We start from the raw sequence: 24,325 nt of genomic DNA on the forward strand, positions 1-24,325 counted from the left end.
AGTAGGGGAGAGGAGCAGAGGGAGAGAGAGAGAATCTCAAGCAGGCTCCTTGCTCAGCATGGACCCCGATGCGGGGCTCGATCCCACAACCCCAGGATCAAGACCTGAGCTAAACTCAAGAGTGAGCCTCTCAACTGACTGAGCCACCCAAGTGCCCACATTTCTTCTTCTAATCCGCTCATCTTGTTTCTTTTGATTTTTAGAAACTATGCATCGGGATTTTTAAAATATTTAATTAAATTATTAGTTATTGTCCTACTTACAAAAATGTTAATATTCTGTGTATATTTTGGCTTTTACAGTTCTTTTGTGGCAGCTCAAGAAAGTTTTGATTTTCTGTAGGAACATCTTTCAATGTCTCGCTACATTTTTCTACCTACTTATCCTAGGAAAATAGAAATAGTCATCCACATTTTCTTCTGTAATTATTAAGGTTTTGGGGCGCCTGGTGGCTCAGTCTGTTGGGCATCCGACTTTGGCTCAGGTCATGATCCCAGGGTTCATGAGTTCAAGCCCCACATTGGACTCTGTGCTGACAGCTCAGAGCCTGGATCCTGCTTCAGATTCTGTGTCCCCCTAGCTCTCTGCCCCTCCCCCACTTGCTCTCTGGCCTTGTCTCTCTCAAATATAAATAAAAAAATTTTTAAACTTATTAAGATTTTAACTTTAAAATGTATCCAAAAAAATCTACATAACAGATTTATTTGCTGGCTAGACCTGAACTAAGGACCATGTATACCATAATTATGGTGGGTACCTTGTTTGGTAATGAGACAGTTTTGTTTGTTTTCTTTTTAACCTACGAAGGGGTATGTTTTACTTCTGCATCAAACTCTCTCTGTTAAAAAATAGTGATATCGGGGCTCCTGGGTGTCTCAGTCACTAAGCATCTGCCTCTGGGTTTCAGCTCAGGTCATGATCTCACGGTTCGTGGGTTTGAGCCCTGTGTCGGGTTCCACGCTGACAGTGTGGAGCCTTCTTGGGGTTCTCTGTCTCTTCTCTCTGCCCCTCCCCCCCCCCAAAAATAAATAAATGGTATGTCAACAGGACTGCATCAAGTCACTTAAGCCAAAATGCTCCTCTTGGATGTTGAGTTACTGCCTGTAGCATAAGGTCTAAAATCTTTAGACCTTTGGCATTGGCATTGCACTTTAACTGCATCTCCCTGAACATGGTATGTCCTCTCCCCTGTAGCCTTGGATGCATCATACCTTGCCTCATCGGGTTTCTTCCCCACACTCACTTGGCTGACTCTTATTGTCCTTCAGTTCTTAGCTTCGATGCTATCTCCTTGAGGAGATGTTAGCAATCAGTGTATAAATATTTACTGGACCACCTACTAAACGCCACACTTTCTTTGATCACCCTCTTTGCTTCACTCCCCAACCAAGGCTGGTGAGGTGCCACCTGTATGGTACCTGTATCACCCATCACGCCAAGTTATGATGGCCTTGTGACTCGACTATAACGACTGCAGGTAGGAAGCACCTTGTCGTGTCTGCTAGGGTGTCCCCAGCCTCTGACATTTAAACCAAAGCGAATATGGACAAAACGGTCAACCAAGAAGAATCCAGAGGAAAGTATGAGACCATTTCTTTTCCTGGAAGGGGAGCAGGATCAGGGTAAAAGAAAACGTGCCTATCCTTCAGAGACCTGTGCTATGGGTGGCTTTGAGAGAATCCTGGCTGTAAAGTAAAGAGCTTGTTTCAATTTGTAGCACCATTTGGTTCTACCTCTACGATCTTGGAGGAATAAACTTTCTCAACTCAGTTTCCTTATCCAGTGAATGGCACAACGTCTATGGTCCCCGAATCTCAGGGGTAACGTATCTTGGGCTCTTATGGTGTGCCACCCATTGAGATGATTTCATTAATTAAATTACCCAGTGTAATCTTCATGCCCCACAGTGGAGGTACCACCATCGTCACCAATAAATTGAAGAATTTAAGGACATTGGGCCCAAACGAGGAAGCTGAGAGAGTTAGTCCAGCAAGAGTACTTACAGGTTATTTAATGTCAGCTGAAAGTTAAAGAGGTTAATGAATCAACTCGCTTCACACGGCTTGAAAACAGCAGAGACCTGGGACCGGCCGAAACCTAGGCATATCACTTAGCCATTATTTAAGGCTTGCTCGAGTTGGGACAAGGCCGTCCTAAGTGGATGGGCTCTGTAAGCTGTCAAGCCCAGGGCAAGAACTGGTGATGAGGAATAACTCATCTGCAGGACAAGGAAGGCAACGCTGTGTTTGCCTTGGGGAGGAATGAATGCTGGGGACTGCAGGTCTGATCCAAGTTCAATGTGTCTGGCCCAAGGTTATTTTTGATTCAAGGCCACTGTGTCCCAGTTTCTATCAACACTGAAATAAACACCACTCTGCAATCTGCACCTTTTATTAATGGCGTGACTCACTTAATGAGGGCTTTGCTGACTCACATCAATCTTCCTTCTAGAAGAGGCCCATCAAAGAATTGTCGACAGCGGCCAGCCTGGGTCTACTCTGCATCAGCGTTTGGCACGTCCAGCCCGCCCTCCAGCACATTCTTCCTCCAGGAAGAGGGGGAAGAGTAAAACATCAAGACTCACGATCAGCACGAACACACACGCAAGTTTTAAAGACTTTTTCATTGGCTTTCTCTGGATATTGTTCTTTCTTTATGTGTGGATATGTATTTATTTGTTTAGTTTCAGGAAACCCAAACAGGCATAGATGGACTCCTCTTAAAATCTGATCATAAGGGGGTGCCACTCAGGCTCAGCTCATGATCTCAGGGTTTGCGGGTGACAGTGTGGAGCCTGCTTTGGATTCTCTCTCTCTCTCTCTCTCTCTCTCTCTCCCTCTCTCTGCCCCTCCCCCACTTGTGCTTTCTCTCTCTCTCTCAAAAATAAATAAATAAACTTTAAAAAAGTAAAAAATAAGGGGACCTGGGTGGCTCAGTGAGTTAAGCATCCGACTTCTCCTCAGGTCATTGTCTCATGGTTCCTGAGTTCGAGCCCCACATTGGGTTCCGTGCCAACAGCTTGGACCCTGGAGTCTGCTTTAGATTCTGTATCTCCCTCTCTCTCTCTGCCCCTCCTCCACTCATGTTCTGTCTCTCTCTCTCTCAATGATAAATTAACATTAAAATAAATAAATAAAATTTAAAAAAGAAGAAGGAAAATCTGATCATAAAATATTTTCCAAATGGGCAAAGGTACTAACCAAAGCTGCAAAAGGGGAGGTTCAAATAAGGAAAGAATTCAATGAAATGTGGAGGACTTTTCGGTGCAAAGTTCCTCCAGTTCCGCATTCCAGGCTGACCGTAAAGAAAGAGAATCCACTGCCCTGATGGCATCTGTGTTAGCCGCCGTCTGCATCCCAGAATGGCCGTGGTGTCAAGATGGCGGAGGCATCAAGATGGCGGCGTGGTGTCCCTAGATTCTGTTAATCTGATGTTCAGGCTATATTTGATCATACACTGACCCTTTCTTCTTGAAGACTTGCTTTTTGCTCTCGTTATTGCCACTGTCCACACAGAGTTCTTGGACAGAAGTTCAGGCCAGACCCCCAGTTTGCTGTGGATTCCTTCCAGAATAGCCTGTGCTTCTTGTTTTACGTGCAGGTCAGCTTGCTGCTGCCCCTTTCCCACCTCGTCTTGCCTGTGAGTAACATTCAGGCTGGGAACTTGGGAATAACAATGCCACCTTGAGGACCAGCTTCCTGTCCTTCCCATCATTGTGGCTCTGAATGAACTGAATAAGGAAACCTAGAAGCAGAAAAGCTGTCCTTCAAAGCATTGCAGTCAAGGGGAGGGCACTATTTAAATGTGAGACTATAAACTAGATATAATGGAAGGACAGCCTGGGCAGAATCGTAGCGTACCTTCTCTTGCCTTATAATTTCTGTTGCTTCTGGGTTGAGGGAGGCTGGAGGCGAGGGGACACTGAAAATTCAAAGTGCTTTGTATGCTTTGTTTCGAGGACTCTCCTTGGCCACCCATCATCGATGGGTGAAATTGCAGAGCTTTCGTGTGGCTCAGAGTGCAGGATCTCCTCTCACTCAGGTCCCCCACAGGCTCGGTGGCCTACTGGTAACCGACCACCCAGGTTTAGATCGGAGAGAAGATGCTATGGAAAGGGGACAAATACGAGACCCGAACATTATTCAAACAGGATGGAAAATAAAGGAAGGGCAATATTGTGCCCCTGGGATGGAGGACGAATTGGAGGACAAGGTAGGAAACAGGATGTCGATGTCTTGGTTGCCTCTTGCCGTTTTCAGCAACACCCCACAAAGGAGACGAACTTTGTCCCACAACTAGTCCAGCTGCGAGCTGGATGGAGGGGAACATGGCTCTTCTAGCAGAAACATTTCCTCCCTGTGGTCTTCAGTCTAAACTGACTGAGAGTTTGGAAACACGGAGTCTTGCAGGGCTGAAAACCAAACAAAACAATTTCCACTACAGACCAAACAGAAGCAGTTCGAAGAAGCCACCTGAGGATCTGGACTTCATAAGAGATAAACTCTGGGCCCCAATCCCTTTTGAAATACCTTCTCGTAAGTGTTCTTGACCAGAAGACATGTCCCAGGCTGGTGGGAACAGGCAGGTCACCCAGGGTTACCACTGAAGCCTATTGTCTCAAACAACTTCAAGGTCATCATCCTCGAAGAGATGACTTGAGAGAAGGGCCGGGCAGAGCATAGAGGCCCGTAGGTAACAGATCTGGGGGAATAATTATATCGGGACCAGATCTTTGGCAGGTGGTTACTTGTAGATGGAGCGGATGGGGAGCAAGTAGACAACATCTACTAAAATGCTGAAGGAATTGTATCCAAAGAAATCACTAGCTTGGCTACAAATGTTGTTCCACCTCTAAGCAACTCCCAGACCCTCAAGACCAAGAAGAGACCTTCCCCAAACCTACCATGGGTGTGACCCCAGAGGACAATGGGTGAGAAGCAGAGGCTGAGTCCGCGAGATAGGACATCAAGCAACCTGCCCACTGCCAACAAGAAGGGTATTTACGACTCTTGCTTACCGACCTGGGTCGTTGTCATAGATCCAACCAAGGAGGGGAAGCAAATCGGAAAGACACAGTAGTCACTGACCAGTGACCTTTTCTCCTCTAAAAGTATTATTTTCTTTTATTTTAATTTTCACATTTCTTCTTCGTTGATGCAGATTAGGTATGGGAGGGACAGAACCCCTGTGGTTGAAGTTATACATTACCGACCCACAGGGAGCCATGCCGGATCTGATGGAAAGGGTTGCACACCACTTAGGAATCGTACGAGTCAGGTGGGATGTACTAACTGGGCCAGACTTGAGACTATGTTCCTGTGGGAGAGGAGGATGTCCTATGTGTGGGAAAAACAGCACATAGATATTCCGGTGACCAGAAGGCAGACTTGGAAGAGCCAACTAGTTGATCCCAATATTTATTCTCTTCTCTCTCAGAAGTAAATGTTTAGCTGAGCACATGGTGACTTGGAACGAAGACTCTGTTTCACAGCCTCCCTTGCATTGTATCCATGTAATTAAATCCTAGCCAGTGGGATGTAAGCCAATGTGGTAGATGCAATTTCTGGGCAGTTTCCTTGGAGGGTCCATGCTCAGATGTGGGCTTTCCTCTTCCTTGCTTCATCTTCCAGACAAGATGGATGGTGTTGGCACCACCCTTCTGTTTCTTGGGAATGCACCCAATGACATGGCAGGTGGAGCTGGGGTTCCCGATGACTCTGTGACACTGAACACGCAGGGTACCTCTAGACACAAGAGAAAAAACAAACTCTAAACTTGTAAAAGTCACGATTTTTTTCCTGGTTCTTGCAAAACTCAATACAGCTATAATGCATTTAAATAACCTAAAAATTAGTTGAAATATTCCAACCAACTGGGAGATGAATCAAAATAGAGTTTGCACCCAGGAAAATACTGTATGAAAGGGCAGACTGTAAGCTCTGAAACTAGTAAAGTAGAAACTAACGTCTAAATCATTCCAAAATAAGGCAATACAAGTAATCACTAAATGCAAAGTTTTGTGATGCAATGTGACGATAATAATTTGAAAATTTCAAAAGATGTATTAGATCCTTTTATTTATCATTGCAATGTTCCTGAGGGCTTACCATGTACCAAGCACTGTTCTCAGTGCTTTGTATACATTATCTCATTTGATTTCCACAGTAACTCTGGAATGCTCTTATTATGCCCGTGTCAGAGATGAGGCAACTTAGGGATAGACAAGGTCGATTCTTTGATCACAGTCATATTCTATCAACCCAAACCTAGGAAGGGATGACAGCACAAAGTATCAAGTCAAATGAGTGGTAATTTCTTTTTCTTTTTTTTAAATTTTAATTCCAGTGTAGTTAGCATACAATGTTATATTAGTTTCAGGCATACAAAATAGTAATTCAAAAATTCTATATTACGCATTGCTCATCACAATAAGTATACTCTTTGTCCCCTTCACGTATTTCCCCCAACACCCCACCCACCTCCCCTCTGGTGACCATCAGTTTGTTCGCTAGAGTTAAGAGTCCGTGTCTCGGTTTGTCTCCCCCACCTTCTTTTCTTTACCCCCGTTTGTTCATTTGTTTTGGTTCTTAACTGGTGCAGCCACTGTGGCATAGAGTATGGAGGTTTTTCAAAAAATTAAAGATAGAATTACCATATGATCCAGTAATTCCACAAGTGGGTATTTATCTAAAGAATACAAAAAAGTTAATTCAAAAAGATACATGTACCCCTATGTTTATAGCAGATTTATCTACCGTAGCCAAACTATGGAAGCAGCCCAAGTGTCCATTATATATATATATATATATATATATATATATATACACACACATGTATATTATATGTATATAATTACATATATGTACTTTATTATATGTATTATATATGTATTACATACGTATATATGTAATTATATGTATATAATATACATATGTATATTACAATATATATGTATATATTATATACATATATAATGTACATATGTATATTACAATATATATGTATATATGTAATTATACGTATATAATATACATATGTATATTACAATATATATATGTATATATTATATACATATATAATATACATATGTATATTACAATATATATATGTATATATTATATACATATATAATGTACATATGTATATTACAATATATATGTATATATAATTATATGTATATAATATACATATGTATATTACAATATATATGTATATATTATATACATATATAATATACATATGTATATTACAATATATATACATATAAATACATATACATATATATACATATATACATACAATATATATAAATATATAATATATAATATGCATATACAATATATAATATATGGTGTGTGTGTGTATATATATTGTGTATATATATATATAATGAAATATTATTCAGCCATGAAAAATAATGAAATCTTGCCATTTGCAATGACATGGACGGAGCTAGAGAGGATTATGCTAAGTGAAATAAGCCAGTCTTAGAAAGACAATTACCATATGATTTCACTAATTTCTTTATTTTACATAAAGAGGACTCACAAATGTTGTGTTCTTGTTATTGCCAATTAAATTGAATTCTCAATGGCAATCAAACAAGAGATAACATATCTCCTCTAAGGCACTAGAGGAAAAGCTATTTATGAAAAACAATAAAAGCCCATACAACAAAATTTTAAAAGGAAAGGAAAATAAGAAGGCATTGAAATGGTGTAAAACAAGATCATAGAAATAAAATAAAAATAATGCTCATTATGTTAAATATAAATGATTAAGCTTCTCTCTTGAAGTATAAAGTCCTGCAAGTTGAAGCAAAATATAAAGTGTAGAAGTGAAATCAATAGGCTGCAAAATAAAGATCAGAAACTAATCCAAATATTTAGTTTATGCTAAAAGAGACATTTTGAGTCAATAGATATGTGATATAATTCACCAGATGGTAGCTTATCACTGAAAGAATTGTTGTCCTATCTCAAAATAAAGTCTAAGTGAATCATAGGTAAAAATATTTAAAATTTTTTTTTTTTTCAACGTTTATTCATTTTTGGGACAGAGAGAGACAGAGCATGAACGGGGGAGGGGCAGAGAGAGAGGGAGACACAGAATCGGAAACAGGCTCCAGGCTCTGAGCCATCAGCCCAGAGCCTGATGCGGGGCTCGAACTCACAGACCGCGAGATCGTGACCTGGCTGAAGTCGGACGCCTAACCGACTGCGCCACCCAGGCGCCCCCATAGGTAAAAATATTTAAACAGCAACCTAAAAAAATCAGAAAATAATCTCTGTATAATTTAAAACAAAAACAATCTTTATATATTCATAAAAGTAAAGACATAATTAAAAAATAAGTGATACAATGGGACCATTAAAAAATATAAGTTACAAAACACTATAAACAGATGAAATTGGAAAAAATGTGCAATGGCAAGAAAAAAGACTAGACTCCTAATATATAAAGAGCTCTAAAAAATCACTAAGATATAATCAAATATCTAAAATGAAAAATGAAAAAAAACATGAATAGACAATTTAGCAAAAAAGAATTACACATGGCAAATAAATATATTTTAAAGTATTATATAACTCAACATCTAAGTAGTTTTGATTGATGATCATTGAAAATAAATACATTTCCCAATGTTGACAAAGATAGAGGAAAAGATCTTTGGGGGGCATAAACTGGTCCAGCTTTTGAAAAGTATTTTGTCAGTATCTATCAAACCTTGGAAAATGTTCATTTTTAACTAGAAGTTTTGCTTCTAATACTTTATATTTTTGAGATAATTGGACATGGGATTTAGCTAGAAGGATATTAATTCATTATTTGTTAACAGAAAAAATGGAAAGAACCAAACACATTTCAAAATGAATAATACAGTCAATAAAAACTGAGGTGTCATTAAAAGGTATTTGTGAGAAAAAATTACGTATGCGAGTGTGTGCGCGCGTGTATAACCATATAACCGTGCCATAAATCACTAATTCATGGCACCCACTAAATTGCAAACAGTGATTATCTCTGTGTGTGGAATTATGAGCAATTTGTTTTCTTCTATACTTTCTGTGCCTTTCAGTTTTTCTCTGTGTGTTATTTTTATAACAGGAGTATATGTTGCTTTAAGTATTCAATTAATAAGGATTTAAAAAGGTACTTTAGGGGTGCCTGGTGTGGCCCAGTCAGTTGAGCATCTGACTTCGGCTCAGGTCACGATCTCACAGTTGGTGAGTTCGAGCCCCACGTCGGGCTCTGCGTGGACAGCTCGGAGCCTGGAGCCTGTTTCGGATTCTGTGTCTCCCTCTCTCTCTCTGCCCCTCCCCCACTCGTGCTTGCCTCTCTCTCTCTCTCTCTCTCAAGGATGAATAAACATTAAAAAAAAATTGAAAAAGATACTTTAGGGGCGCCTGGGTGGCTCAGTCGGTTGAGCATCCAACTTCGGCTCAGGGCATGATCTCACGGTTCATGGGTTCGAGCCCCAGTCAGGCTCCGTGCTGACAGCTCGGAGCCCGGAGCCTGCTTCGGATTCTGTGTCTCCCTCTCTCTCTCTCTGTCCCTCCCCTCCTTGTGCTCTCTCTCTCTCTCTCTCTCTCTCAAAAATAAATAAAACATACACTCTCTGTTTTACCTCCTCCCAAATCTGACTTCCTTCTCTTCATCCCAGTCTATATAATCATAAGGAACTGACTTGGGGTTGGAAATAACCTTCACGTGATGCTGTGTCTTCCTACAACCCCGTGGACAGCACCCCCTTGCTTGGATGCCAACTGGCACCTGCTGGTTCCCTGTTGCCCATCCGGCTTCCCACCACCTGCTGGGCCGTGGTACCCGGTCATCACGGAGCCTCGGCATTTCAGAACCGAAAAGAACGTGAAGATTTTTCTTGCCCTGTCCCTGCATTTTGCCAAAAGAGGAACCCGAAGGTCGGAGGTGCGAAGTGACTGCCCGTGAGCACAGAGCCGCGACTGGGCCAGGCATTGCCTGGAGCGGGGTGTCCCCGATCCTGAGTCTGTGCGCTACCCCACGGTCCTCGCCACCTCCAGCTTGGCGCGTTCATTCCGAAGGGTTCTCAACCCATGCCGGTCTCTGCTGCACGCAGCTCGAACAATAAAGGGGCCCCGCAGCATGAAAGCCCCCGCAGGGTCTGGGGTGCAAACTCGGGCTGGTGGCCGAACTTGCTACGTGGCTGCAGCTGAGCCATAAAGCCCTTTGGTCTTGGCTGCCCCTTCTTTTAATTCGAATTTGCAAAGTAGAGCAATAAAGTATAACAGAAGCTGCCTTTGATTTAGGGCTGCCGGGGGAGAGCCTCGAGTTAGATGGAGTTGTTTATTTAAATAAATGAATGGAACTTTAACAGAACAGCTAATAAACAAACCCTCCATAAGGTCACGCCAGGCTCCCCGAGACCCGAGGTGTTGGGTCTGAAACCCAGCCAAAGAGGCCAAGGCCTCACATGGGCCTCACAGAGGTCTCCAGTGGTCTCCAGGGTCCCCCCCGGGGCCTGGGGTTTGGAAAGCCTTGTGAGGAGCCACACCTGGGGATAGGCAGCAAGGGCTTTATTTTATCCACCCTAGAAGGAGGGGCAGCCAAGGGGGCACTGCCAGCTGGGGAAGCCAGGGCCCCACGGCACCGAGGCATCCATACTGCCTTACGGCGACCAGAAATCCCTTCTCCCAGGCCGGTGTAGCCTCCATGGACTCCAACTAAAGAGTAAGAGAGTGACTCCAGTCACAGTGCGGCTGACGTCCAAATCCGAATTTGTGAAACCTTTCGATTTGATTTACAATTCCAGTCGTTGGCGAGCTGGCCTCAGAAGGCCATCCAGCCCCAGGAGGGAATTTTCTCCGTCAAGCCTTTTTTCCTGCTGCCCCTTCCCTGCAGAATCATCCCTCGCCTCCCTCCCTCCTGTCTTTCAAGATCCAGTTCAGAAGTTGCATTCCGCAGGTTTCCTTCGCTTAACCACGCAGGCCAGAGTGAACTCTCTCTCTTCTGCTTCTCTAAGGGACTCGGTTGGACCTATGGCGTGCCACCGTAGTGTATTGTTTTTTGGGTTTTTGTTTGTTTGTTTGTTTGTTTTTTACGTAGGCTTCATGCCCAGCCAGGCGCCCAACGCAGGCGGGGCTTGAACTCACCACCCTGAGATCAAGACCTGAGCGGAGATCCAGAAGTCTGACGCTTATCCGACTGAACCTCCCAGGTGCTCCTGTAATGTGTTTTTTTAATATTGCCTAGCTGCGGGCACAATTTCTTCTCCCTGTGTGCTTTGCCCACAATCAGTGTTCAAGAGGAAGGGTGAAACAGAAGGACTAAGCATTAGCGGTGCAGAGCCCGTCCCATTCCAGAGAAGACGCGGGAGGCCCGGACGCGTGGCCATATTATGGTGCCATTAGGACCCGTCTCTGCGCACAAGATGAGCTTTGGAATTATTTTGTTTTGTTTTTGGCAAGATAGGCGCACCTCGGGGCCTCACGCTCCGTCCTTTGCCTTCCCACTGGCTGACGGTCACAAGGGCTTATGACTTTCCTTTGCAGTGTTTTTACTAAAGCAGTTTTCCTAACGGGCTGTTTGCGGTCATTTCCCTTTCGCAGCTGGCCCCAGAGTGAAATGAAGACAAACAAACAAAAAATGATACCCAGGGGTTTATCAATTTTTTCTCCCTTATAAACTGGTAGTGCCTCTCAGCGGGAGAAATTCACAGTCCCCAATTTACGACTCCTTTCCGCAGGACTGGTCTGCCCAGATTGACTCACGACATGGAAAAAGCCCAGATCCCTCCGGCTGAGCCTGGTGCCCCCTTGCTGAGCCAGGCAACATCACTGTTGGGTCTGCGAAACGGTGAAATGTTTGCAGGGGTTGTAGATCCTGGAGCCCTGGAGTCTTGCAGGGAGAAATGAGGACGCCGTCCCAGGGTGACCTTACGGGGCTTCCAAATGAGCAGAGAGACTTTGTTCCCCTCCTTCCCCACGTATTCCCTCCAGTTGCTCTTTAATTTTCCCAAGGGGGGGATAAAAACCCCTCTCTTATGATACTTAGTATATAGGAGTCAGAAAGAACCTACCAGGAACACCTAAAATTCTGAGCCAGAGTTAAAAAGGAAGAGCAGCAGGGGCCCGGATAAACCAGAGAGGAACCTATGAGACCCAAGGCAAAGGGATCGTGTTCATCGGATTTCTTCCCTGATCCAAAGAGGAAGAAGACCATAACCGAACCCCATCAGGATGGCGTGTCGAATGAGCTACCCCTATGAGCCATGGCTTCAAAGTTATCATGAGTGACAGGAGGGGGTTTGTGCAAGGGACAGCTTCAACCTTCACACATGCGCTTTGTTAGACCATGCAAGACCACGTTTGTGATTTGCTTTAAGGACACAGTTTTTTCATTCATTTACAATTTCACTTCATTCATTCATTCATCGCTTCACTCAAAATGAGGGTCAACTACAAGCTGGGTAAATAGGAAGACAGTCTTTGGCCTCACAGAGCTTTCCATCTAGTGGCAGACATGAGTTTAAATAAATTATCCCACCAATTCACTGTGTAATAAGGGGATCGATCCAAAACTCAGTTTACACAGCACGGGTAAGAAGGATAGCCCTAGGGAGGTCCCGGTGGATCTGAGAACCTAAAGACTGAAAAGGAAGGTGGAGCCAGAATAGAAGAGGTAAATCGCGAAACAAATGCTAAGTGGAGAAAGGAAGATGTTCAAAATCCTAGGACCGGAAGAAACTTATCGAGTTTGAGAAACCAAGACTAGGTCAGGATGACTAGCCTGCATCAGCAAAGGGGAAAGTGGCTTAACTGAACCCCCGGGGGTTTACAAGAGATGGATCGTGCAACACCCTCTAGCTTGTGTTGAGGATAACGAAGGGGCAGCTATTGGAAAGGTCCGGCAGGACTTGATTGGATACCTCAAGCTTCTCTCCTCCAATACCACCCTTGGGCCACCGCCTACCTCTCCATTGTCTACCTAATCAATCCCTGCCTCTCCCCTTACCAGTTGTGCTTCCTTGGCCGTGTTTAGGTCCCATGAGCTTCCTCTGTAAATTGTGGGAAAGTTGAGAGAATTAGGTGAGATGGTATCTACAGAGCTCCTGGAACACAGAAGGAACTCTAAGTGCAGGTTTATTTCCCCCCTTCCCCGCCCCTCATACCTCTACTCTCTGAGATCTTGAATTTGGTGACTTCCTTTTCCAAATAAAACCATGTGTCCTGCTCCCTCTTTCCTTCCCCGCCCCACACAAATGTACTCTTACACCTCGTCCAGATAAATATTCACTTACTGACTCCATCCATCTAGCTAATTCCGCTTTCTATGTCCGTCCTACTCAACTTTCGACACCCATTTTGACCTCGTGGTTATTTACGACCTGCATTTGCCACGCCCTCCTGTTCCCTGCTGGTTGAAGCAGTAAAGTGGCTGAACTTGGGGACAGAGGTATAGTGCCTGGGAAATAAAGAGATGTTGCAGGTCAAAGGCAGGGCAGACAGGGACACTGTCTCAGGCTGGAGCCGACACAGAAGCAAAAGACCAGAGCCAGACAAGCTGTTAGGTGAGTGGAGGCAGACACAACCTGACAGAGATAAGGGATCTTGAAACAAAAGCGAAAACCTTCCTCAGACAGGAAACCTCTCATTCCCTCCTCTGTCACTCTTGTGGCCGGATCCAACGATAGCCTTCCTCTCTCCAGCTTTGCTGAGTCCCGGTGTCCCAGGTTGCTGCCTGCAGCCACAGCCACATTAGCAAGCCAGACAGCAGGTTTTATGTAGCCATGCCGTCCGGCTTCTTCCAGAGATACCAGACCCGTACTCAGGAACCCCTGAGAGCGCCTTCCCGGTGTTTAAACAGACACTTAAATTAAGGAGGAAGTTTAAACTAGTTCACCTCTGAGACTCCTTCCAGGTCTGGGAGATTTTCTGTTCAACAGACCTTCATGTTAGTTCATGTGAAACTTATTTATTGGATAGATGATAAATGCTTATAGTCAAATGAAATTAAACAGCATGAAGGGATATGTACCCAAAGCCCTAACTTACCTTCCTCAGAGGCAATTACTGTAACAAGTTTCGTAGGTATATGCGTAGCAATTTTTGATAAATATTTACTTGTGAATAACCATTTATGAGTATAAATAGCTGGGAACCTTTTCTCAGCACTCACTTATCTTTCAGTCATGAAACTTCAAACTTACCCTATCCCTATTTATAGAATCAACCTCTTCCTATTTTGTGTCCTCACTGTGCTAAGTAAAGACCTAACTTATGGTGTCTAAAATGTTTTCCTGCCTATCACTGTCTGTATTACAAAATGATGAATGAAATAATAAAGTAGAAGGAAGAAACTGTAAGAGTAGCAGTGAGAATTAATGATAGAGAAAACAGTCACCCCAGAAACAAGTTATAGCTGATCTATAAAACCAGAGTCCATTCTTTATGGAGACTAACGAAGTAGATGCTTGGCAGGTCTGACTAAGAGAAGAAGAAGAGGAAGAAGAAGGAGTAGGAGGAGTAGGGGAAGGGGAAGAGAAGAAGGAGGAGGAGAAGAGGAAGAAGAAGAAGAAGAAGAGGAAGGAGAAGAAGGAGAAGGAGGAGAAGGAGGAGGAGGAGAAGGAGAAGGGGAAGGAGGAGAAGGAGAAGGAGGAGAAGGAGAAGGAGAAGAAGAAGGAGGAGAAGGAGAAGAAAAAGGAGAAGGAAAGAAGGAGAAGGAGGAGAAGAAGGGGAAGGAGGAGGAGGAGGGGAAGAAGGAGGAGGGCAAAGAGGACAAGGAGGACAAGGAGGACGAGGAGGAAGAGAAGGAGGAGGAGAAAGGAAGTAATAGTGAAAGCAAGAAAAGTAATAGGTTGATAGTTATAGAGAAAGCTTTAAATTATAAGGGTATTTTATACCATTTTATGCCAACAAATTTGAACATCTAGATAAGATGGATAAGAAACTGACAAGGTAATCAAAGATTGCCACTAAAACTCTGGGCCCAAGGGTTTTATACACAAATTCTACCAAGCCTTCAAGGATTTGTGTCATTTAACTTATTCTACAGCATAACAAAAGATAGGAAATTTCTCAACTCAATCTTCAAAGATAGTACGTGGAAAAAAAATGTTGGCCAGTCTCACATACATAGATATAAACATTTTAAGTAGCAAATTAGCAAGTCAAATCCAACAGTTTGATAATAGAATGTCAAAATGGTTTATCTCATTCACCATTGGGCAACTCAATAATATAATTCACCACATAGGCTGCTCAAAATAGAATGTGTGTGTGTGTGTGTGTGTGTATGTAGTCACCTTAAAAGATGCCAACATGAACAGCTGATAAAATTCTTCATCCTTCCTCATTAAAACATACTTTCATAATATTATTTTATTTGAATAAAATGCCCTTAGTCTCTAAAATAGTCTTTACCAAATCCTCCAGTAAAAATCCCACATACCTGTGAAATATTAGAGGCGGTTTTACTAATTGAGAACAAAACGAGGACCTCTGTTATCATCGCCACTGGAAATATTAGCCAATGCAATGAGACAAGAAAAGGAGACTTTTAACTATTGCAAAGGAAGGCACCAAATGGCTCATTTCCACAGTTATTGATGAGGAAAGCCTATGAGAAGCCATTTAAAAGATTATTATAAATAATAAGGTAATTCAACAAGGGGCCAAATAGAAGACAACATAACAACACCATTTATTTTCTTATATATAAGAAAATAAAAAATATAATAATAGTAATAAGGCAAACATTTATATATCATTACATTTTGCAAGATGCAGCTCTAAGTGTTTAATACAGGTTAACCCACTACTTTATCCTCATAACAACTCCAGGAGTCAGATATCATTATTGTTACCATTTCACAGAAGGGTAAAAGCAAATCGCCCAAGATCATGCAGCTGACAAGTACCAGAGGCATGGTATGAACCAAAAGAGTCTGGCTGCATTTTCCATGCTCTGGAAATTATATCCAGAATGGAGATCCTCATTAAAAATTTTCTGAAGAATCCAAAAAGAATTTTCGTCAGGATGACAGACATATTTCAATGTGATAAAGTCAAAGAACGGTAATGATGGAAGGATTCAGATTCTCCCCGACACGGTCACCTGAACAGTGCCCTGATGAAACCCTTTTGAAGGCAATTGGTTAATATCTGTTAAAACTGAAGATAAACTGGGTGCTTGTGCTAAAGAGATCTTTCAGTATAAGAATACGTATTGCAGAATAGTTGGAAAGAGCATAAAATAGACAACTAAATGCCCATCAGTAGGAGAGCCTGGAAATAAAGGGTTCTATATCTTTATTATAAAATATTATGCAGCTGTCAAAAATGTAGTGATATGGAGGGGCGCCTGGGTGGCTCTGTTGGTGAAACGTCCAATTTTGGATCTCAGCTCAGGTCATGGTCTCATGGTCCTGAGATAAAGCCCTGCATCAGACTCTACGCTGAATGTGGAGCCTGCTTGGGATTCTCTCTCTCCCTCTCCCTCTGCCCCTCCCCTGCTCTCTCTCTCTCTCTCTCTCTCTCTCTCTCTCAAATAAAAAAAAAACATTGATATGGAAAAATTGCAAAGACAGACTTTCAGATGAACACGGTGAACTGGAGAATATGCACAGAGTGATCCCCTGTGCTTTTTAAAGGCATAATATTGAGAGATACATGTGCATATTCATGCACAGAAATGGGACTGAAAGAAGAGGGTCCAAACTGCTGGCAGAAATGTCTCCTGAGAAAAGGACAAAGAGAAGGACGGGAGTGCAAATCCTTCAAGGTTTTCTCTCTATGACTCTGCATCATTTGAACCTCCTATAAGAGGAATGTATATTGAAGTTTGAATGTGTCGTTTAAAAGGACACAAAATTTTAAGAAAAAAATTAAATACTACTCTCAAAACCAGAGCCCAGGAAAGGGAAAAAAAATGTTTTTTTGGCTAAAGAACTTATTTAAGCCCAAATGCAAGCAGTTAGGTCTTTTTGAGTTTTTCGGTTTGTTTGTTTGTTTTTTGTTTTTTGTTGGTTGGTTGGTTGGTTGGTTTGGTTTTGCAAAAGGACTGATAATTTTGATGACAAGGGAGTTTGGAATGCTCATTCTTCTGACCACTTCTAGCAACGCTTAGCGAGGTGAGGGACAGACATCTTCTTCAGAACGAGAATGAATGAGAAGAACAAGAGAGCCCTGGAAAGGCAAGGAATTTGCCCTGTTGCGTAAGAACGCTGAATTGTGTTGGTTTCAGCTTAGGAAGCAAGGTTAACGAGAGCTGTTTAATAAGAGGTGTTTCTGAGAACGGCATTAGATTTGTGAATGGCCCTGCTTCAGAGAGGAGTTTTGATGCCCTTTCTCAGAAGGCAGTGGAAAGCTCAGATCTTAAGACTCTCTTTGTTTTGGGGGGAGAGATTGGGGCTCAAGACTGGATGGTTGAAAACCCACCATACCTCCCAAGGTTGGGAAAAAAGACACCGGAAAAACCTCCCTCCACCCCCATGTTTAGTAATAGCAGCTGCAGGTCAGAGCGGGAGATAGCAGTTCGGACTCAGGAGGGGGCAGTGGTGTCAGAAAAAAAAAATTAAAGCAAAAGATCTGTAAATGAACACTGTCGCTTATGGTTAATAAAGCTGGCGCTGGGAACGTTCACCTTAGTATGAATTCTGGCCGCACAGCGCAAAAGTTCCGAGACCTTGGGCGACTGGCATACGTTTTTTTTTAATCCTTAGTTTACTTACCTTTGAAATGGTGGTAGAATGATTTTCTCGCAGGTTTGTTATGAGTCATAAATGAAATAATCTTGTGGAGTAGTGCAGTGCTTGGGACATAATATTCAATACATGTTAGTATTATTATAATACATAATAGTATTATTTATTTAACGGTTAATTTTGAGAGAGAGAGAGAGAGAGAGAGAGAGAAAGAGAGAGAGGGGGGCGCAGGGGCAGAGAGAGAGGGAGACACAGAATCTGAAACAGGCCCCAGGCTCTGAGCTGACAGCACAGGGCTTGAACTCATGGGCCATGAGATCATGACCTGAGCTGATGTTGGACGCTTAACTGACTGAGCCACCCAGGCACCCCGAGATTGCAATTCTTTTTTTATATATATTTTTAATGTTTATCTATTTTTGATAGAGAGAGAGAGAGAGAGAGAGAGCCAGGGAGGGGCAGAGAGAGAAGAAGACACAGAATCTGAGGCAGGCTCCAGGCTCTGAGCTGTCAGCCCAGAGCCTGATGCGGGGCTCGAACCCACAAACCGCGAGATCAGGACTTGAGCTGAAGTTGGACGCTTAGCCGACTGAGCCGCCCAGGCGCCCCTAGTAATAATGGCATTATGGTCACCGTAAGAACCAGGGAAACAATCACTCTCCTTTAGGAATTTGGTCTCTAACTCATGGTTGGTTTTGCTTCTTAGTAGAACATGTTCCAGGGCTCATGGAGGAGTCAACGGCTCTTGGGTGTGGCCTGGAATGTGGCTTGCCAGCTGGGGACACAGTCTAGAGTTTCATGGTCCAGGAGCCACTGGTTCGTGTGGCTATTGAGAGCCCAAAATGTGGCTAGTCCAAAGAGAAATGTGCCATAACCATAAGGCAGTCCTCTAGGTTTGAAGACGCGATACGACAATGATGTAAAATAAATCATGAATTCTTTTCATGTTGATTACATGCTGAAATGATCATACGTTAGCTGTATTGGCTTAAATGAAAGATGTCGTTAATATGACGTTCCTCTCTTTCATTTTGCTTTCTTTAGATGGTTACAAGTCTTATGTTACATTTCTATTGGAGAATGCTGGGCTACACTCTATTTGTCCTGATAAGTGTGTGTTTAGCATTTTCAAAACACTCTCTTTGGGTTTCTGGGAGGGTAGGTGAGAAGAAATTCCTTTCTCCATTATTAAGGTAGAGAAACTGAGGATTAAAGTGATTTTCCCAAAAATGTTCTCAGTGTGACACATGCCCCTGTGGGGGAAAAAAACTCACTTAGAACAGAAGCTTTCATAACAAAAAGGTGGTAGCTTTCCTCGTCTCCCACCATGTCACGTTCCACAGAGGCAAATACTATTTTTTTAATTTTTAAATGTTTACTTATTTTTGAGAGAGACAGACAGACAGATAGGCAGACAGAGCATGATCAGGGGAGGCACAGAGAGAGAGGAAGACACAGAATATGAAGCAGGCTCCAGGCTCTGAGCTGTCAGCACAGAGCCTGACGCGGGGCTTGAACCCGTGAACCGCAAGATCGTGACCTGAGCTGAAGTTGGACGCCTAACCAACTGAGCCACCAGGTGGCCCAGAGACAAATACTTTAAAATTTTTTTTTAATTTATTTTTATTTTTTGAGAGAGTGAGAGAGAGAGAGAGCGAGAGAGAGAACATACACAAGTGAGCAGGGGAGGAGCAGAGAGAGAGAGAGAGAGGCATCCCAGGCAGGCCCCATGCTCAGTGTGGAGCTGACACAAGGCTGGATCTCATGACTGTGAGATCATGACCTGAGTGAAGTCAAGAATGGACGTTTAACCGATTGAGTCACCCAGGCGCCCCAAAACACTTTTAATATGTATTTTAAGTGGTGTTATTAATTACTTCAGTGTTACCCACATAACTCTTATCAACTGTGAACATTTGTGTTCAAGATTCCTTTCCGATGAAGCACGCTGCCTTCACCAGAACAACCTCTGGTCAAGGAAAGAGATAACAGCTTTCTGAGTCAATCATGTGTAAGCACAGTCTCTAGCTTACAACAAGAACTTAGGGTTGTTACCAGAAAGAAAGGAAAACAATTCCTGAGGAAGTAAAGAGTGTGTGGCTTTAGTCCTCTTTTTCCATAATTGGATCTTTATGGGCACAGTAGGTGCCCTAGTTTGCAGCACAAAACAATCAAAGTATGAGTGTCCCTCTTTGTATCACAATTCTGCCAACTTTTGAACCAAGGATTCTTCTTAGAACAAGATGTGGCCTCCCTAAAGTCTGGTATTAATTTACCACAGGTAAAGAGAACCAAAGACCATGTAGAGCCTAGAATATTAATTATGAGAAAATTTAACTCCAAGGTTGGCAAGCTTTATCTGTAAAGCGCTAGATAGTAAATGTTTTAGGATTCTGAGAATCTGTGGTCTTTGTACAGCTAAGCAACTCTGCTTGCTGTTGAAAAAAAAGCAGTCCTGAACAATACAGAAATGAATGGGCATGGTCATGTTCCAATAAAACTTTATAAAAACAGGTGGAGGGCCAGCTTTGCCGAAGGGCTGTAGTTTGTCAACTCTTGGATTCCAGCTAGTTTCTAGCGGAAACTACATCCAAATCACAAAGAGCCAACACATTTGCACAAGAGGAGGAAATATATATTAACACTGAGTAGTATTATCCATAAACAACAGTAAGACAGGACTACTTAGGGAGATCCATCATTGCGAGAAGATGCTTATGTTGATAGTGAGGTAGCAGCCCCAGTGGGGGGCATCACGGTAGGCTTACCTTAAAATGTTGGGTGGAGAAAGGAATGGAAAAGTAACCAGAGGAGGCTGTTAAGGCTGATGTTTTCCTCCTCCACAATGGAGAATACCTGTACATTTTTAACAGTGAGGTTGGTAGAGGGAAATGATTAAGTCACTAGGGAAATGGAAGGACTTGGTATCACGAACAGGTAGAAAAGTTTGCCCAGACAGGAAGGAGCAATGCTTCCTACTTTAATGGAGGAATGAGAATTGAGTTGGTTCCTCAAGGACATTTGGTTTCTCCATTTTCCATTCTTTCATGAAATATTGATCTATGCCTTTCTCCTCCTGCATCACCTCCAGCCTTACATCATCGCTTAGTTGGATATTAGTAGGCTTTTCTTTCTTGAGGTGAAAGAACTTAGGCCAGCGATCTTCAGATTTACTCATGGGATGCGTCCAAAGAGAAGGCACCCGATATTATCTTCACTAGGACATTGGACTGGAGACAAGGAAGCATGTGTGTCCTAGACTGTATCACAGGGTTATGAGGCTGCTCTGTTACCAAGCCTGGGTTTTAGATTGAATTAAAAACCATCTCAATTTAAGAGGTCTCCTGGCAAAATGCTGGCCTACCATGTGAGTGGATGAGCATGAAATATGGCAGGCCACGGCTATCCTTCCTGAATGTCTGCAATCAAAGGATAAATGAATATGACCGATTTTCCTGAATAAAGCTGGGTTTGCGTTTAAGATAAATGGCCAGGCAAGGTGAGGTTCGATGATGAATGAATTGGGATTAGCATTGCAGGCGTGATGGAGAAAGGCTTTCTATTCCTGATACTTAAAATCATTACTCTTGGTTAACATCTGCCACAATTAATCACTCCACCCCCCGTGTTTGCTCAGAGTACTTTGTTTGGATCTCAATTGAAGCCCTGATTTTAGTCTACCTTCTATCATCCATAGATGTATAAAAGCCTGTCTTGCCAGTGGGCTGTGATTCCCTTGAGAGCAGGCACTGTTTTAGCTAATTTTGTAGCAGAGTGCGAACTCCGGAAAGTCTATCGAGCAATGGTTTGGGGGATGCAATCTTAGGCAAGACAATGTAAGAGTCTGTGGGCTGGGCTTGCGATGCATTTTTGCTTAGACTTTTAGGTAGCTTTAAGTGGTGGCTGACGGAGGAATATTAAATCTCTGGTAAGCCACCCTTGGGCACCAAAAGACTCCCTAAAATACCGTGTACGTACGTGGTTGAGTTGAACGTGTTGATATTTTACCTGAATTTCTTTAAAAGTTAACAAAGAAAATGCTTTTCACGCAGCCCATCTTTCTCATAGAGACGGCTACTTCACATCCCTGGAAGGCATATTTTGGTGACTTCTAATGACCATGTCCTTCTAAGACCAGCGGATTCTGTTTAGAAGTGCCGGCCTTTGGTGTTGCTGAGGCCGGGTATATAATCTAGCGCTGGGAACTCAGACATAACTGAGTCACTCAGCACAATAGTGAGAAGAGGCCTGAGGGGGAAAGAGTGACAGCTTGAGGAAAGCCAACTGGAGCCAGGCAGGATGAGGAAATACGGAGAAAGGCAGAAGGGAAGACCTCCAACTCGGTTACCACACACACACACACACGCACTCCTTCTCTGGTGGCACAGTTGAAAATGGATTTTGGAGAGCAGAAATATCTAAAGGGCATTTAAATCCGTACCCTGAGAAGTGCATGCTTCAGGCGTGGTGACCTGAACAACAAAGATATGTGTCCCCCAGTGTGAAAGGGTAGAGTTGATCCTACCCAGCCAGAGGCTCCATTTCCCAGCCTCCTTGCATGGGGGGAGGGGGGGTCCATATGGTTAGTTCTTGCCAATAAAATGTGAGTGAACCGAGGTGTGACCTTTTAGATTGAGATTTTCACCATCTCAATACTGGGTGCTCTAGGTCAAGGGTTAGCAATTTTTTTTTTTTTTTTTGTAAAGGGCAGATAATAAATATCAGTAGGCTTTTCAGGCTACCCAGCCTCCACTGCAAGTCCTCGGTTCTGCCAATTTAGCAAAAATCAGCCATAGAAAATATGTACACAAACGAGTGTGTCTGTGTCCCAGTGAAACTTGACTTATGGACGTTGCAACTGAATGTTGTGTAATTTTCACTCGTCCCAAACTGGTCGTCTTCTTTTGACAGTAGCTTTCTAGGTTAACACCATAGCCTGTGGTCGTTGCTTTCTGAGTCGGTATCGATTCCTTTCTTCCTCTTTCAAAGGGGGACACTTCCCCTTGGAAAAGTGGATCTCTCTGTCTCTGTCTTGTGCATACCTTTAATCTCTTGCCTTCTGCCTTCAAGGATGCTATCATCTTTTCCTATCCTTTAACGTGAAAGCAGAAAGAAAATCCGTTTCATTAAGCCCTACTGACTTCTCAAGCTTCTGACTTCTCTGCCTTTCTGTTTGTAAATAGCCTTCATATTTCAGAGCAATTTTAGGTTTGCAGCAAAATTGGGCAGAAGGCACAGAGATTTCCTATACATCCTCTTTCCCCACAGCCTCCCCCATCATCAGCATCCCCCACCCATGTGGTACCTCTGTTATGACTGATGGACTTACACTGAGACATCATGATCATCCAGAGTCCATAGTTTACATTAGGGCTCACTCCTGGGGGTGTAGATTCTATGGCTTTAGACAAATATAGCCATCATTATAATATTAGGCAGAGTATTTTCATTGCCCTAAAAATCCTCTGTGCCCTACATACTCACCCCTCCTTTCCCTCTAACCCTTGGGAACTACTGGTCTTTTTACTCTCTCCATAGGTTTGCCTTTTCCAGAATGTCAGATCTTCAGAATCACTCAGTATGCAGTCTTTTCAGATTGGCTTTCTGTACTTAGTGATACGCATTTAACTTTCCTCCCCGTCTTTTCATGGTTTGGTAGCTCATTTCTTTTCGGTGTTGAGAGTGCACTAGGATGTCATGATGGACCGCAGTTTAATCCATGTACCCACTGGAGAACATCTTGTTGCTGTGACTTTTCTTTTCAACCGCTAAGATACTGAGCCGATGCTTGACCTACAGCCTTTTTTTTCTCATGCATTACTGTTATCTTTTGCAGTCAAGTATCAGTCCTATTCACACTCTACTAACAGCTCTTGGGGGCACCGATGATTTCTAGGTGGGCCAATCAGTGGTCTTGTCTAAGTCTTTATCCATCCTAATGACCTCTGTCTTTGGCACTTTAGAACCCTAAGTGTCGTAGGTGTGGAAACGCTCCCCCTTGTTATGTATCACCTCGGAGCCTGCATGAAATTATTCATTAGCCATTGGTTCTTGGTACTTACAGTAAAGGAAAGCTAGACCATACGTGAACTTGAGTGTTGGTTCAGGCAAGAGAGAGGTCTGTGCCTTTTGCTAGAGATGTCATCCCGGGTGTGCATGTGTGTTGTCATGAATTAAAACGATCAGGACACTTAGTCCCCCCTGACAAAGCCAACTGCTTCAGCAAGTAGAAAAAAAAATGGATGAAAACAGGAGAAATGCCTGAAATACACGAAAAAGGAACAAAGTACTTTTTAATATAGTTTGGTTATAGTATTTACATAGCATCATATTGAATCAAATGTAAAGTCACCAATGGTCGACATTTTTGACCTACAGCTACGTATCTTTACACAATGTATAGTCAGGATTCACTCTTTACGGACACTGATGAGTGAACACTGGAATGAGAATAAACCTACCAGAGTGACCTGGTTGTGTTTTTCTGTTTCACAGATGAGTAAAAGAGGACGGAGATCATACACCTGTGATGTACATCTACTCCCAGAACCTGGGTCTTCTGCTTGGACCCTCCCCTTCTCGAATTGCCTAGACCATTGAGCTATAAATTCCACAATTCTTTCTTAGGTAAGGCTTTAAAAA

General features: G+C 42.9%; 1 long non-coding RNA gene across 3 annotated transcripts in view; it reads right to left on the reverse strand.

Moving 5' to 3' along the window:
* Nucleotides 1-5,051: 5,051 nt before the first annotated feature.
* Nucleotides 5,052-24,325, reverse strand: part of LOC123603040 — a 244,679-nt gene continuing 225,405 nt past the window's right edge. The window contains exons 9-11 of one of the 3 annotated variants that reach the window (XR_006714703.1): nt 23,746-23,944; nt 6,108-6,266; nt 5,052-5,744 (exon numbers count right to left, since the gene is read on the reverse strand). This is a non-coding gene — a long non-coding RNA (uncharacterized LOC123603040). Of the gene's footprint in view, nt 5,745-6,107; nt 6,267-19,454; nt 23,945-24,325 lie in introns of those variants that run through there. The other 2 variants (XR_006714706.1, XR_006714702.1) reach the window with 2 other exon arrangements.

The sequence above is a fragment of the Leopardus geoffroyi genome, chromosome E1 (assembly GCF_018350155.1).
Source record: "Leopardus geoffroyi isolate Oge1 chromosome E1, O.geoffroyi_Oge1_pat1.0, whole genome shotgun sequence".
NCBI classification, from domain to species: domain Eukaryota; kingdom Metazoa; phylum Chordata; class Mammalia; order Carnivora; family Felidae; genus Leopardus; species Leopardus geoffroyi.